This window comes from Lissotriton helveticus, chromosome 3_1, assembly GCF_964261635.1.
Source record: "Lissotriton helveticus chromosome 3_1, aLisHel1.1, whole genome shotgun sequence".
In the NCBI taxonomy this organism is placed as follows: Eukaryota; Metazoa; Chordata; class Amphibia; order Caudata; family Salamandridae; genus Lissotriton; species Lissotriton helveticus.
In genome coordinates, this window is record NC_136061.1 from 1,553,389,587 (window position 1) to 1,553,405,245 (window position 15,659).

The window sequence follows — 15,659 nt, forward strand, 5'->3', positions numbered from 1 at the left end:
TATCAGGAAATTCTGGTGTGGGTACGGCCCTCTTGGACGTCGTATGCTAAGTATTGTTTTGTATTGTCATTGCATTTATATAGCTTCTATTACCCCTGACAAGACACTGAGGTTCTTTACACCAACAAGCACATTGATCCAGAACGCTTCTTAGTGGTTCATCTAGTGGGTATTTGTTAATATTGGTTAATAGTTTAAGTCTTATGGTTTCAAGGAAACCATTCTATGCACTTACTTTAGTTTCTCTGTCGTAGATTAATTTAATAAGAGTTAGGGGCAATCATTATCAGGAGTTACGTTTCTGCAGATGGTTGGTGGGATTAATAGATGAACTAGAGGAAATCTGGTATTATTAGGCTGCAGATGTATCACTTTCAAAGGAGAGACCGTGAACCATGAAATGAGATGTGGTCAATTTTCAGAAATGTAATATTAGATATTAAGGCAAACATGCACGTGACTTAGAATACGTATGCTGAGAAAGCTCTGTTGAGCTAGAAAGCATTCACTCAGTATTCAGTATATTGAAATATGTCTGTAGGATTTTTTTTAAGGATTAAAATCACTGGTCACATTGCTGTTGCTGCAGCCTGTACATTAGGGGTTGATCAATCATAAATGAAAGACGAGATTGGCCCGCCAACCCAGGCACTATATAAAAACTATTTAGGTGAATAGGCCAGCCACGGGCGGTGCAAGGTGTAACTGCAGGGCAGTGACGTAGGGAGGGGGAGGAGCAGGGTGGGGGGTTGTAATGTATGGATTACGGACATTAACAGGTGAGTAAACATATAAATAAATAAAACAAATTTCGTTGCGCGCACTGCATCGCATTTGGTGATGCAGTGCGCACAACGAAATTCGTTTTATTTATTTATATGTTTACATACCTGTTAAAGTCCGTAATCCATACATTACAACCCCCCATCCTGCCCCTCCTCCTCCCTACGTCACCGCCCTGCAGTTACACCTACCACCGGCCGTGGCTGGAATAGGCACCAGTGATCAAGAAAAACGCCATAACTCAGAGAGCAAAATTGGAAATTTCTAAAGTGGGTTGATACACTGCCGGATTAGTTATGAAGTGGCGGTCAGAAACAAAATGTGAATGACTATTTAACAGACCAATGGACGCTTAGGGCTCATCCACTGCTCCTTCATATGTATATTTTTTTTATTTTGAGTATAGTAAAAAAAATACATTACGTTCGCACTACAGTCTCTGGGGAGGGCCTAAACGTGTCTCCTCACCAGCAGACACCTTTGCAACTGCTCTGTTTATAGTATTATCTTTATTATTTACCTTTTTCCTACAGAAAGCATATAAAAATGTGACCTCAAATCTTCTTTATATTGTATAAAAAGGGCATAAAAGTACACAAAGCTGTACTCACACAAAGTCTTGGCAGGCAGTCCAGTGGGGATACTGTGCACAAAAGGCACAGAGAACAGAACACGCACTTAAAAAAAAATCATAAGTGAACATTGTGGCTTCTGCTTCAGTGAATAAGAAGCAGGGCTAATGTTCATATCATCTGAATTTCTCGCTCAGCCATATAAAATAAAATTAGCTTGTAGCGTTATTTCCCCGCTCAAGTAATTAGCATTCCTTAAAATAAAGCTGCATTCATTGCTAATTTTGGGAATAGCAGATCTTGCTGTCAGCAACACTGAACATTTTTATTTTATTATAAAGATGTTTTACTTCTGCTGCATCTAAGGGAAATATGTTGGCTCTTGGGTGGTGAAATGGCTTTGCCTTCTAACTTAACATTATAGAGAACACGAGTAGCTTATAAGACCCTTTATATACAAGTTTTTACATCGCAACTAAATCAATGACCACATGAAATTACGAATTCACTATGTGACCATTTGTAGGATGACCGTGCAGGTATCCTGTTTTTAATCAATCAGTAAGTTTGTAGAGCTCTTCTGGTCACCCGTGAAGGTATCCAGGTGCTGGCAGGGTTCAGTTCATTAACTGAATAGCCAGGTCTTCAAGGTCTTTCGGAACTCTGAAAGATATGGGAAATCGGTAAATGAAAGTGTAGCTTGTTCCATGTCTTTGCTGCTAGGTAGGAGAAGGACCTACCTCCGCATCTGTTATTCCGGATGCAGAGGCTGACGGTTAGAGAAAAGGAAGTGGAGAAGACATTGCTGGTGGGCTGATAGATTTCAGGCAGTGTTCAAGCAGGCAGGTCCGCAGTTGTGTAGGGCCTTGGATGCATGGGCCAGGAGCTTGTATAGCGCATGTTCACCCAAGGGTATCTTGGCACTGAATAACCAATGTTTATTGTTACTCCACTCAATGGTACTGATTGTATCAACCTCAGAGGATAAAAGGCTGAGTGGACCCTCTGGGATTTGAGCCTGTGACCATGAGGTCGAACACATGCCCCTACAGTGGATACATTAGTCCACTAAGTAAGCAGACGAGGCATGCCTGGTGGCTTAGTTCAAGTTTGACTGTGGTGCTCTGTTTGGTCTGTAGTCATCAGAGGTGAGATGATTATTGTCATGGTAAGCTTGTTGTCCACTATGATGTCTGGGTTCCTAGTATGGTCAGTGGAGGTACTAGTAAGTCCGAATTTTGAGGGCCACCAGGATGCATAAAATGGGTAGCTTTGGTTTCCAATGATGAGTACCTCTGTCTTGTCCATGTTGAGCTTCAGGTAGTTGTCCTTCATCCAGTTGATGACATCTGTCATGCAGTTGTGTAAGATGGTCTTGGTGTTTTCTTCGGAGAAGGAGAGGATGAGTTCTTGGTCGGAGGTTTAGGCTATGATAGTGAGCATGGGTTTTGCCAATGCTAGCCAGAGGTGTCATATAATACTTGAAGTGGGTGGGGCTGAGTGAGGATCCTTAGAGTACTCCACAGATGATTTCCTTGGGTTTGGAGGTGAAGGAGGACTTTTTGCGTACTTCCAGTGAGGAGAGAGGCGATCCATCCAAGAGTGGCTCCTTGAATGCCTATGTTATGCAGCCTTTTGAGAAGTATGGTGGGAGACCCTATCAAAGGCTGCCAAGAGATCTAGGAGGAGCAGTGCCGCAGCCTCTCCTCAGTCGGATAGGTCTCGGATGTTGTCGGTAGTCGCTATGTGGGCTGCCTCTGTGCTGTGGTTGCTGCGGAATCCAGATTGGTAGAAGCAAAGTAGGAGGTTCCATTACAAATATGAGGAGAGTTATTGGTTGATTGCTTTTTCTAGTATTTTGGAGGGGAACAGGAGCAGGGAGATCGGTTGGTAGTTGTTGAGTTCTCTGGGGTCTGCCAATGTTTTCTTTAGTAGGGCATTGACTTCTTCATGTTTTCAGTCCTCGTGGAAGGTGGCCGTGGTATTTGAGGTGTTGAAAAAGGTGGTGAGTACATGGGTGATTCTGGCTTCGTCTAGGTTGAAGATGTGGTGAGAGCATGATCGGTTGGGGCCCCTAAGTGGACCGAGTTCATGATGGAGGCAGTGTCCTGTGGGATTATCTGGCTCCATTTGGTTAGTCAGATGTCTGTGGTGGTAGCAGGATAGTTGTGTTGGTTGAAGAAGTCAGTGGTGATGTAAAAACAAGTCAATGGCCTTGACGTTTCTGTAGATGGTGCCGATCTTGTTGTGAAAGACGTTTAGACGGTTGTTGCAGAGTTCCTGTGATGGGTTAAGGTTGCTAGTTGCAGCTCAGGGGTTGGGGAATTTTTTAATGATGTTGAAGAGTTCTTTGTCGTTATTGGAGCTTGATTCGGTGTGTGTTTCTAAGGTATTTTTTTTCAACTCACTCTGGTAGAGGTTGAGGGCTGTCTTGAAGGCGGTCTTGTTGGCAGTGTCCTTACTGGTGCGCCATCTTCTTTCCAGTTGTTTAACGTGTTGTTTAGTGGTTCTGAGGTCTTCTGTGTAACAGTTAGCCTGCTTGGTGGACCTTCTGTGGATGTCTTAATTGGTAGCGATTCAGTCAGCGCTGATGGTGCTTCAATTGTTGACATTTCTGACGTTCTGGTCAAGTTTGTTGGAGGAGATCGAGTGGTTGATGTTGAGGGCATTGTTCAACGCATCCTTATAGACTTTGCTCCAGCTGTGGTGATGGTTATTAGGTAGACTGGGGGTGGAGGTCCATGAGCTGGTGATGTTAAAGTGTAGGATGGAGTGGTCGGTCCAGGTGTGTTCCGTGGTATGGCTGTACCGGATGTGGTCACCTGAGGTCAATATGGAGTCTAGTGTCTGGCGTGCAGTGTGCATGGGGTCGTGGATGAATTGGTTGAGGCCGATGATGTTCACACTCTCAAGGAGGTTGGTAGTGTAGATGTCATTGTGGTCGTTGGGATGGAAGTTGAAGTCCCGGAGCAAAAATTAGTTTTTGGAGTATATGGCAAAGGGGACGATGAAGTTGCAGAAGGCTGGACGTGGTCCTGGAAGATGGTAGGTGACGGTTCCCCTGATGCAGGTTTTGCCGTCTGTTTGGAGTTGGAAGTTGAGGTGTTCCAATAGCTGGGGCGATGTCATTTGTGGTGGTGCATCAGAGGAATTCCTTGTGTGTGATGGCAACCTCTCCACCATGCTTCTTGATGCGGTTGCGGTGGGGGTAATATTGTATCATTCAGGTATTGCAGTGGCGATGTCAGGTGTGGAAGTGGGGTTGAACCAGGTCTTGTTGCGGAAGAGGGCGTCAGGTGTGAGGTTGGAGATGAGGTCCTAAATCTCGGTGTTGTTTTTGCATAGTAAACGTGTGTGGAGAAGGGCACATGTGAGTTGGAGTTTTAGTTCAGGTGGTGTCTGTGGTGTGTTCGGGTGGGGCTGGTCAGTGGGCTCATGTGTGTGCTGTGGCAAATGAAGTGTTAGTTGCAGCATCTGGGGTCGAGGGTGTAGAGCTCAGCAATGGGGTATCTGTGGGGGCAGGAGGGCCAGGAGTCCTGACGCTGAGTGTTGTCTAATCGGACGGGCGCAGATGGGCTTACCTTTGGTGTGCCCGCTGGGTGGTCACGCTCTGGTCTGCATTACGTAGGTCCTGAGGTGTGTTGTTGGTGTCCCTGCCAAATTACTATCCGGTACCAGATGCATCAATGGTTTGAGAGCGGAATTCCAGTTGCAAGCCGTTGAAAAGATACTGACTCCCGAGTTCAGGAAATAACTTATAGGCAAAAGGGAGAAGATCCCATGTGGTCCCCTTCACGTTGTGAAATGGGATACAAGTTTCCAGAGTAGTAGGCAGTGCTCCAAGGACTGCTACGGACTTTAAGTGTTTGAAATAATGAAAACGTTTTTATTTAATTATTTATTTTAAGCAGGCCTGCATGCTTTAAGGAAATCACAAGTTTACATTTTGTACATCCATCATCCCAGAGGTGGTGGTCTGCTACACTTTGCAGGCCACCACCAAGGATGGGTGTGAACAATCTGAGTGAGTCGTAATTTGCGACTAACCTACTTAATATTATTTAGGAAGGTCAAACTGCGACCCACTCAGATTCCTTGTTTTTCTAAGAGACCTATTAGTAGATAGGCCGGTTAACAAAATAAGTTTCTGGCCAAAACAACTTGCCCAGAGTCCTTCATCGGTGTCTTGTTGATCGAAAAGAAACCAGGACAATCAGTGGTGGAAAGAAAAAGAGCACCCTCAAAATAAATGCAGAAAGGAATTAGTGAAGAATCATATGGTGAAAATAGGAAGAATAAATGAATGGATGAATTAATCAAGGTGATATGGAAAATAAATATGGATGCTCCCCTCGTCGGTTTATGGGGGGACAAAGAAATAGCCACCAAAATGAGTTACTTAGGAATCTACATGGACGAACAAGAAAGGGCAGAATGATAGCCCAAGGCAGAAGTACAAGCGCTGCCAAAGAGGGCGAGATTGAGATTTCTTCACTTTGATTCCAACTGGAAGACACAAGTAATAAAAATCAGTTAACGAAATGAGTAACCATTAAGAATCAAAAATAAGCAACCGAAATAAATGTAAATACATTTTAAAGATTGCAGTGGGACATTATTTAAAAGTAGTCACTCAAGTGAAAATAAAGTGACCGAATGTGTTCACACAGCAATGTGACAGAGCTGAATATCTGGTAACTCATAAAAAAAAGTCTATGAAATTTCAAATGAGCTTAAAATTCTTTCACTCATCATTCGCGGTTCGTAATCCCACAAACCACCCACTCATACTAAAAAAAAAAATCAGGGAATCCCAAAAGTAGAAGACTGTAAGTACTTAGGATGGGGTGGGGCGAGGGGGCAGGTGGGTACATAATTTACTGTAAGTCTTGCAACATCATTGAAATGTCCATTGCAAAATACTGGGAATAAGTGGAAATGAAGGAACATTTGGTAAAGGACAAATGTGAGAGTGTGATATATCTAATATTGAACTTCAGCTGGTTAAAGTGCCATCTGCAGCAAGCTGTATGCAACCTACATAGACACAAATACCCGTTGCACTCCTAATAATCTTAATTAATGCAAGTGTTGCTGTTAAATTCAGGATCAGATAGAGTCCAAATTCCTTTTCTGTAGGAATCAGATTTCTATCCACCATGAAACTACAATCTGGGAGGCGGTGAAGTACTTCATCAGAGGTTTATTTTTGTACCATCAAGTGAGATCTCTTCAAAGCGTATTTAATGGAACGCGAAGTAAGAAGTATTGAGACACCATTCTTTATGTAACAACCCTGGAGAGAATTTAAAATAAATGTAGCAACATCACTCAGAATACATGGGTGAACTGTGATTGGAAATATCATTCCACTGTGACTTTGGCTATCTTTATGCGATGTGTGGCAATCTTTTAACACAACAGACAACATACTGAATTATGTAATAGGGATGAATTGTAAAACATTGCATGGAGCACTGGTAATTTTAATATTTCAAAGTTTCATAAGCCCAAGCGATATTTACTCCTAAACAGACATGATTACTTTATAAAGATTCCATGAAAACATTTGAGGATAAAGACAATAAACTGCAGACCTACACTGCTTTGACACCCGGATCAACAATGGCATGCAAAAAATCCCCTGTGTTAAGAAAAAAAACGTAGAAACTCCTTGGTTTGAGGCGTGTCTTACAATAAGAGCCATAGCCGCCACCTTGAATTACCACAGGGCAGTTTCACAGAAATCAGGGTGGAAGACAGTGTCACATAAGCTACACCCTGAAACCACGAACGTAATGATGAGATATTTTCTAGTTTTCAAAACTTGTTCAATAAAAATCTGTGGAGGCAGCGTATTCATTAACCGTGTCTGAAAATGCAAACAACCTACAAAAAAAATCAAAAGCTAAAAGCACACTTTCACATTGTCAAAACACAGACTGGTACACCTTGGTACCTCATGTTGACACAAAGCTTCAGATGTAGACATGCAGGAGTAGATAGACGTCTAGTCCTCAGCTCTGCATCTCTTGGCATATAGCAGGAGTGTAGTGCTCCATCTCTCTAAAAAATAGGGGCGAAGGCTGTCAACTCCTCCGTCTATAGTCTGTGGTTCAGGTGCGGCTCCTCCATGTGGGCGGAGGAGTGTCGCACCACTGCTTTCTCGCAGTGCGAGAAACAGAAACATAATATGGTATTTTAAATACCATTTTATGTTTCTGCTTCTGCCACTGCGAGAAATCAGAAGGTGGGGTTTGGTTGGGGGCGGGTGGGTGTGTCTGCTGGAGTGCAGGGGAGGAGTGGCTTGCCCACTGTTGTGGGCGCTGACTGTTTGGTCGCGTGCCCCTCGCGAGTCATACCAGCTGCGACTGCTTTGGTTGATGTAACCCTTGAAAAACCATGGTGAATGTGCAAATTGATTGAGAGCAAAAACAGTGGTGGCCCGTCTTTACAAGTACTGTGGCTCTCCCTTCTCCAAAGCATGATGAGAGTGCATCCAGTTGAGAAAAGGTCAGCTTGAACAACACTCACCATGTAAGGGTCAGGCAGTTAGGTGCCTGGCAGCTTGAGCGATGGCTTGCCAGGCTGAAGATATCACAGCACAGAAGGTAGTGACATCTTCAGCCCAGCAAAGCCTTGGGATGATCCTCTCCCTCGTAAAAGGCGGGGACAGTGGGACATCACAGAGTCAGCTTTCAGCGCCTCAGATTTGAGCCCTGAAGTGCCAAGGACTTTCTAACAATGACACCTCACATCACTATTTCCGAATTTGACACATAGTATGGTGGAATCAACAAGTCTCAGTGACATCACCCCACTCTGGGACGAGTTAGGAAAGGCCCACCTCTGATTGGCTGACCCATGACAATGTTAGCCACTGAGAGGAGGCTGCGGAGAATTCTGTTTTTCTCTTCTCTCCTCAAACCCTCCAGCTTCTTCCTGGGCCTTCATGTTTCTCCCTTCCTCTACCTGTTTGTCTTGGCATCAACACCACATCCTAGTCAGTGCTTATTGAATGTTTCGGTCTGTGTATGGATGTAAGAGTATTTGTGCGCGTATGCTGTGAATGGTGTGTGCTTATAAGTGCTTGTGAATGGATAGGTGCGAGAGTGTCTCTGCTTGTGAAATTATTGGGTGTGCGTATGTGTGAGCGCTTGTGAATGGATGGTGTTAGTGAGTGTTCTTATGGATCGGTGGGTCTGAGTATGTGTGCGCTTATGAGTGGCTAGGTAGAGTGAGTGTGCATGTGCCAGCCCCACTACTCCTCCAATTACGAGCCACCACTAAGAAACAGGGCAAAAATGATATGGATGCCAAGCAACTCTGGTAGTTGGAAATCATCTGGGGGAGGATGTGGTCTCACGTCTAGACTGCTGACCTTGGAGCTGAGAAACCAAGGTTCGAGCCTCGGGATCGACTCCACATCCTGTGATTCTGGGCAAATCACAAAGGGCCCGATGTAGGTGGCAAATACCGGTCGGAAACGGCCGAATTCGACCGGTATTTGGCATCTTGAGATGTAGGGGGTCAGATTTTACAGATTCTGTAAATTTACCGAATCGGTAAATTTACCGAATCTGTAAAATACCGAATCGGTATTTTTACCGATTCGGTAATGGCCAGATGTAGATGAGACTCTTCAGAGTCCCTAAGGCCTTACAGAATCGGTATTTTACCACCCAATCCAATTGGGTGGTGAAATACCGATTCCAGGTGTGCATGCACACCTAGCCATGTGACAGACAGACATGCCCTTAGGGCATGTCTGTGTTCCACATGGCACACATGCCCATCTTTGGGGTGCTAGAGGGTGTCAAAGTGACACCCCCTGCACCCTTGCTAAAATCGGTATTTACCAAATCTGTAATTACAGAATCGGTATTGCCCATTGATTCCTATGGGCTTCAAGGCCCATAGGAATCAATGGGCAATACCGATTCGGTATTTACAGATTCGGTAAATACCGAATCTTAACGATTCGGTATTTACAGAATCTGTAATACCTACATCTCCCACCTTCATATTTACCGACTCTTAAATACCGAATCGGTAAAATTCGGTATTTAAGAGTCGGTAAATATGAATTACCTACATCTAGCCCTTAATCTCCCTGTGCTTCGCAAAAAAAAAATTTTTTTTTAGGAATATGTCTTTGTGTAATGTAACTGATGCTCATGTAAAGCGCTCCAATCCTTCAGGTCGAGTTTGCGCTATATAAATCTGCAAAAATAAATAAAAATCTTCAGGTCTGAGGAAACCAACAGTTCTACCGCGCCTGTGGTCTAACTGTCTCAGGGCAAACTCTACAACCTGTGCAATTAAGCAGTCATGAACTGGCTTCCCATCAGCTAGTCATGCGCCTATGATTTGCCTTTGCATCCTGGGTCTCTCCACTGGAGGCTTCTACATAACCTTCCCGTCCTCTCCCCAACAAACAGGCAATCTCAACCAGGTTCTGTGATGGAAATACTGCGGTATGTAGTGCTTCACACAATCCGAAATAAAGGAATAAATAAAACGATAGCACTTCCTGGATCCGTCTGCAAGAATAAGGAAGTGACAGAGGAGGTTAAAAGTGTTGTAAAGTGTTGGATTGGGAAAGACTGTGGGTGGCCAGCTTTTTAAAATGTATTTTTGTAAACATTTCATTAGGCGTTTCAATCAAACAAAACATACAATAGCAAATGAATAGGGCAGACGTGAATCAAAACGCGTTTTACAGTGAATTTCAATTCTCATGTTTCAATCCGTCAGACAGGAGAATTATTTCTACCATTTAGGGGTAATGGATAGGCCTGTGATATGGGTCTGTGAGACAAAACTTTAACTAGTTGAAAAGATTCCTTGTATTGTTTGTAGTATTCCGTTGGTCAGGGGAAAATGTACTTCTTAATGAAAAAGAGAAATAAAGAGAAAGGGAGAGTGCAGGAGGAAGGAGGGGGAGGGATATATTCCAAGATTCAGCCACAGTGGCTAGTTTGTGGGGTTTTGTTTGTGAGCATCTAGCGGGACCATAGGTTCTTGGCTTATGTTGGTCAAAAGTTTGGTTAAGGATGATGATGTGCGCGCTCCTAAAAAAACAAACCCAGGCCCACCAAGTGTGATAAGATATAGATTTGAAATCATTCCAATTGCAGAGGATCGTTTTAACACGCAGTGTGAGTAGCAGTCAATAGTAGTAGTTCAGATGTGTTGAGTGGTGGGGGGTTGGGGAGTGCTCAGGGACCTTAGGCAAATAAGACTGGGTCTAGCGATACTCTGCAATGGAAGATCTCATCCATAGTTTCGGTGATGACTGGCTAGTACAATTTGAGCGGGGGGCAGTAAAAGATCACGTGGTCACGGTCACCCACTTCTGAGGAGCAGGTCCAACATTTGTTTGAGTCAAGAAGACCTAATTTGTAGAGTCTACCTGGGGTCCAAAAGGTTCTCTGTAGTAACCAATATTTGCATCGAAGTATAATTTGAGAAATCTTCAGCTTCGTGGCACGTTTCCAGATTTTTGAACAATTGTCAGTTAAGTGGGAATAGCCTTCTCTAAGACATGAGTCTGACCACTTCTTTTGGTATTTATGAATGGGGTTTGAGCTTGATTCTTGAAGATCTTGTAGATTTTCAAGGCTTGGTGAGTTTGAGTTGAGAGTGAGTCCAATTTTTAATACTTGGGGGGTGAGGGTTTTGGAAATGTTGTTGCCATTGATCGCTACTTTGAGTTGTAGGAAGTTACAGAATTCCTTATTAGGAATGCCTGAAGAGGCCTGAAGTAGGGAGAGCAGGGTAGGGTTGTCTCTGTTGATCACATCTTCAATGTATAGAATATCATGAAAGGCCCATGAGTGCCAGTGGAGGGTTTTACCATCAATTAATATTTGTGGGCTGTGCCAAATAGATGCACACGAGTAGTGTTTGATTCGAATTGAGCAGATCTTGTCTAGTTGTTTTACAGCGAACATTGTGTCTAACATTGTGTCTCTAAGAATGTCTAAGCAGTGTTGCGGTTGAAAATGATTCATTGAGATTGATGAGTGGTGTAAATGGTCGGAAGAGGCCTTTCTCACATCCTGTCCATATTGTAGGTGGGAGAAGGGGGTTTGGAATGCACCAGCTTGTTTAAGTAGGAAAGCTGTTTGCATCTTAATGAAGCTTTGTATGGCTACTCCCCCTTTCTCTTTACTAAGGAATAGGACTTTGCTAGCAATTCTAGGTTTTTTATTGCACTAGATTAATTGAGTGATGTATTTGTTTCGCGTTTTGAAGAAAGAGTCTGATACTGCAAAAGGAAACATACTGATGATAAAGTTTACTTGTGGAGCAATTTTCATTTTGGTTCATTCAAGTCTGCCTCACCATGTCATGTGTTTGGGGTACCAAGTTTCAACCAGGTCCTGGATCTTTTTCAGTTAGATGTTTTGAGTATGTGTGCAGGACTCAGAAAGGAATTTGCTTAGATGAAGACCTATGTATTTCAAACTGAGGTTTTGCAGGTTGAGATCTGTGTTGTTTATGATTGTGGCTTGCAGAGCTGGTTGAGCTGAAAAACTTCAGTTTTCTCCTTGTTGAGTGTGTAGCCATAGGCTTAGGAGTAGGCTTTGATTAACTTGATGATTTCCGGGATTGCTGCTTCTGTTTCTTCAGCGAAGATGAGGACGTTGTCCGCATAGTCTGCAACTTTATGGGTTGTGGAGTTAAAGGGGATACCTGTGACAATTAGTTTGTGGTGAAATTCCTAGATGAGGGATTATAGGACTATGAGAAAGAGCAGTGGTGAAAGGGGACACCCTTGCCTGGTCCTTTGTGAGAGACAATTTTTCAGAGAGGAAGCCATTAACCCTGAATTTGGCAGAGGGTTTGGAGGATGGAAGACTGGATTCAGGAGTTGGCTTAACCCCAAATTGAATGATAGACGGACAGAGCACACACATAGAAGATCGCCCATTCTTAAGGCACTGCAAGAGAAGTCAAGACTCACTGAGCATCTGCTAGTGTTGGTAATTTGGGCTGCAAGAAAAAACACTGGTGACAAAGTGTATAGTAAAGTGTAGCCCATAACAGGAATGCCCACAGCAGAACCAAGGGAGCCGTATCCAGGGCCGATCCTCAAGATAGTCACTGGAGACTATTCAACAGTGAATGGAACTCATGCACGCCAGGAGTCATCCTCCTAAAAAAACTGGCCCGAGTGATCCAGCCCTCAGAGACATACGTTGGACTGCCCTGCCCGTGAATCTCTTGCTTCCTTCAACATCTGAACAAGAATGCCTTCAGCTGTACATAAGTTCAAATGCTTTGTCTCAAATGATTGTATTTGTTTCCGAGGGTGGTTCTTTCTTCCAGTGTTCTCTGGACAAACTATATTGTTTTAATGGGGGCTCCTAACCATTAATATTCGAAGTATTAATATTTTATCTCCTGTTGAATATCCTAAGAAAATATTCTATTCCTTCCGATTTTTAAATGTTTTAACACTTCATCCTACCTGAATTGTCTTCCATATTTCAGATTCCGTTCAACCTTTCAAAGAGGAAATGACATCAGAAGAGGACTCGCCATGCAGAGGAGTTCGGACAGATTACAGTAGTAATGGTGCAAAGACACAGCGCCATTTGAATGACAGCACTTCCTCTTCTTCTCTGTTACTGTTTTTTAAAGGGTGCTGAGATAGCTGCACACAGAATGGAAAGCACCTAGGTCTAAACTATCCTTCCACAAATGTTAACACAAATAGGACAGTTGGGAAATATATTAATTGTGAACCCTTCAGAAGCTGAAGCTGGAATATTTAGGAGGGACAGGCTTCATTATTATTATTATTAAGTAAACGTTCCCTTTAGGGCAAATAGTGTTCTAATGCCTAATAATGTAAAATAATTGTCCAAAGTACTTATTTCGACAGTCATTTCTACATTAAAGTGAAGGGTGCCTTATTTATTTCTACTGATTTTATTTATGGAATTCTGGAGAAAAAAAGAAGTAAATGAATTGATAAATAGAACAAAATACTAGCTTCCACCGATGTGATGGTCTGGGCCCTGCAAACAGCATACATCAACCTCACTTGTGCGACAGACGTGAAAGGAGGTAGCAGTATCTAATGGTGGACTGGGAGTCAAAAACAGCTGATAACAATGTGCTCCCACCAGGGGCGTAGGAAGGGGGGTGCGGTGGGTGCGGGCTGCCCCGGGTGTAATCACTTAAGGGGGTGACAAAAAGGCAAAAATAAGTGTTTGTACAACAAACAAAATACATTTGGGGCTCACAGCACTTAAAAGAAAAATAATATTATTTCAAACGAGTGGTGAGCAGCAAAGAAACAAACAGAAAGGCAAAGCTTTAAGGATCTTTTTCCTTCTTTTAATAATTTCAATGTGGGGGGGTGACAAGAAATTTTGCGCACTAGGTACTACCTGACCTTGCTACGCCACTGGCTCCTACCAGCTGCGGACCCTACTTAGTCAGTGTAGCACGTGAGCACGACTTGTCTCCAGTAGGACGTGGGGGACATAGCTACAAGAAAACAGTGTTTATACCCTTAGGCTGTTTTTCAGGCTTAATATTTAAAAATCCCTCTGGTCACCCACTGCTAAAATCAGCACCTCGTCCTCAGCCTAATGGGGGATTTCTCTGTGCCAACTGTGGCCTCTCCACTCTCCCAGTATTGTCTCCCTCCCACCTACCTGTGTCATGCAGAACATATTTTGCAGGGACCCAGCATGGAGATGGCACACTGTCTGCAGGTCTTATTAGAAAGGACAGACAGCATGAAACAACTTGCTATTTGCCTGCAGAGCTTAACGCTGCAAAGTTACTATAACAACACATACAGTGTTAAACAAACCTTCAACTCTGACCTGGACAAAGCTTTCAGTTGCCTTGCTTGAAGTATGGTATCTGAAGAAAAAAATATAAAATATTATATATATCTATACTGAAATGCCATAGGATTCAGGGACGTTATAGTTAGAAATTAGCATTTAAAAAACCTTTGAAATTCACTAAAAAAACCATAGGTTTCCGAGACGTTATAGTTAGTTGGACATTTCACTCGTACAAAACCAGAGAAATTCTGCCGTTATAGTTAGTTCAGCTAACTGTAAATCGCGCTCCCGCAATGCACTGCTGATGACGTCACATATTACATCATTCATGACATGGTCAGTGACATCACTGATGACATCTCAAATGACATCACTGATTACATCATCCAGTGACTGTGTGTTTCTATAAAGTTTAAATATGTTTTATATATATGCCCAGGTGTACAAGTGTCCGGATGGAGGATTTAGTAGCTGCGTGAATGACTGTATAAATGAGTGATTAAATGTGTCTTACTGAATGCATGGGTTAGTGACTAAACTGTGTGAATGTCTGTATCAGTCTGTCTGTTGTTGTGTAAGCTTCTGCATGGGTTGGTGAGTAGCTACATGAGTGTCTATACAGGTTATCGATTGGTTGCCTGAGTATTTGTATGGGTGCCAGTGTGTGTGTGTGTGTGTGTGTGTGTGTGTGGGGGTGTGTGGGTGGGTGTGAGGTGTGTCTCTTTGCATAGATGTGTGAGTGACTGACTCACTGGGTGTATGGGCTCAAGAGTGCATGTGGAAAGAGCTGTGTGGGTGGGTGAGTGTGTGTATGGGTGTGTTGGTAAGTGAATGGATGTCTCAGTGGTACATGTGCATGTAACTACATATGTAAAAGGCAGTATATGTGAGTGATGGTGTATATACAAACTACATGTGAGAGTGAGTGATTGCGAGTGTGGCTGTATGGAGGTGTGTGTACTTGTATCAGTGATTGTATAAGAGAGTAAATATGTGTTAGTACCTGTATGAATAAGTGAGTTGGTGGGTGTATAACTGTATAGGTGAGTAAATGGAAGTGTGATTGATTCTTTGCATGACTGACTAGGTGTGTGAGTAACTCTGGATGAATGGTGGTGTGTGATTGTCTGTATAGATGTATGAGTGCATATGATAGTGTTGTATTGATGAGTGACTGCATGTCTGAATGACTATGGGTGAATGAGTGGATGTGTGTGAGACCTAGGAATCCGTGAGTACGTATGTAGTCACCGGTATTGGAGTGTCTATGGTTTCGAAAATGGTAGTCTGTATTTTAGAGTGGGTGTATCAAAGGTTATATTAGGGTGTGAGGAGGTGAATCAGATTTTCAAGTGGATGATGTCATCAGTGATGTCACTGACCATGTCATGATTGATGTAATATGTGACGTCATCAGCAGTGCATTGCGGGGGGCGCGAGTTATAGTTAGCTGAACTAACCTTAACGGCGGAATTTCTCTGGTTTT

General features: G+C 43.1%; 1 protein-coding gene across 2 annotated transcripts in view; it reads right to left on the reverse strand.

Moving 5' to 3' along the window:
• Positions 1 to 15,659, reverse strand: part of C3_1H11orf52 (chromosome 3_1 C11orf52 homolog) — a 131,748-nt gene that overhangs the window by 50,659 nt on the left and 65,430 nt on the right. The gene's annotated exons all lie outside the window — the stretch shown is intronic.